General features: G+C 43.9%; 1 pseudogene; it reads left to right on the forward strand.

Annotated features, from left to right (window-relative positions):
* Nucleotides 1-1642, forward strand: part of LOC108520079 (keratin, type I cytoskeletal 18-like) — a 43607-nt pseudogene extending 41965 nt beyond the window's left edge.
* Nucleotides 1643-1748: the final 106 nt, after the last annotated feature.

Raw genomic sequence — 1748 nt, forward strand, 5'->3', positions numbered from 1 at the left:
ATGTACCCTAGAACTTAAAGTATACAAAAAAAAAAAAAAAAAGTTCACTGATTAAGTCAGGTCTACCCAGAATGATATCCCTTTTGATTAACTAAAAATAAACTAATTTGGGATCTTAATGACACCTGCAAAATTCCTTTACTTTTGCCATATAACTTAATCATGAAAGTAACATCCCATCCTATTCACAGGTCCCACCCACACTCAAGAGGAGAGGGTTATATAGGACATGTACATGAGTCAGGAATCTTGGGGGCCATTGTAGAATTCTGCCTACTACAAAGGACTGGAAGACAAAGATGAGGAAATCCCTCACAATGGGGAAAAATAGATGAGAAATAAAGGAAAAGCAATAATGAAGAAAAATTTAGGAAGTTCAACGTCTAGCATCCAATTATTAGAAATTCCAAAAGAAGGGAGAAAGTTATCAAAGAAGTAATATGATAAAATTTCTGAAAGCCAATGAAAATGAGTTTTCTGACTGAAAAGCCAACTGAATGTCATGCAGAGTTGTGTTTTTCAAAGCCACATTCCCAACCATATCAGGGTTCATATGCTGAATACTACGAAATGCTGATAAAAGAAATCAGATAAACCTAAATAATGGAGAGACATACCATATTCATGAATTGGAAGACTTAACGTGGTTAAAATGCCAGCTATCCCAAACTGGCTATAGATTTAATGCAACATTTATCAAAATTCAAAGAGGTTTCTTGCAGATATAGACAAGTTTATTCTAAAATTAATATGAAAAGGCAAAGGTGTGGACAATGCCCGCATTGTTCTGAAGATGGACAATGCCTGTCTTGCTGCTGATGACTTTAGAGTCAAGGATGAGAAAGCTGGCCATGCACCGGTCCATGGAGAGTGACATCCATGGGCTCCACAAGATCATTGATGACACCAATGTCACTCAGCTGCAGCTGGAGACAGAGATCGAGGCTCTCAAGGAGGAGTTGCTCTTCATGAAGAAGAACCATGAAGAGGAAGTAAAAGGCCTACAATCCCAGATTGCCAGCTCTGGGTTGACCATGGAGGTAGATGCCCCAAATCTCAAGACCTCACCAAGATCATGGCAGACATCCAGGTCCAATATGACGAGCTGGCTTGGGAGAACCAAGAGGAGCTGGACAAGTAATGGTCTCAGTAGACTGAGGAGAGCAACATAGTGGTCACCACGCAGTCCGCCAAAGTTGGAGCTGCTGAGTTGATGTTCACGGAACTGAGACGTACAGTTCAGTTCTTGGAGACTGACCTGGACTCAATGAGAAATCTGAAGGCAAGCTTGGAGAGCAGCCTGAGGGAAGTGGAGGCCTGCTATGCCCTGCAGATGGAGCAGCTCAACGGGATCCTGCTCCACCTGGAGTCGGAGCTGGCACAGACCTGGGCAGAGGGACAGCGCCAGGCCCAGGAGTACAAGGTCCTGCTGAACATCAAGGTTAAGCTGGAGGCTGAGATTGCCACCTATCGCCGCCTGCTGGAAGATGGCGAGGACTTCAATCTTGGTGATGCCCTGGACACCAGCAATTCCATGCAAACCATTCAAAAGACCACCACCCTCCGGATAGTGGATCACAAAGTGGTGTCTGGGATATTAAGCCAACAGAAGCAGGGTACTCTTTGGGGACCCGGAGACTGATTAAAAGTTCAGAGGAAGAAAAAAGAAAAGAAAGAGGAAGGAAGGAAAGAAGGAAAGAAGGAAGGAAGGAAGCAAGGAAGGAAGGAAGGAAGGAAGGAGGGAGGGA

This window comes from Rhinopithecus bieti, unplaced genomic scaffold (genome assembly GCF_001698545.2).
Source record: "Rhinopithecus bieti isolate Rb0 unplaced genomic scaffold, ASM169854v2 scaffold_50805, whole genome shotgun sequence".
Lineage (NCBI taxonomy): Eukaryota > Metazoa > Chordata > Mammalia > Primates > Cercopithecidae > Rhinopithecus > Rhinopithecus bieti.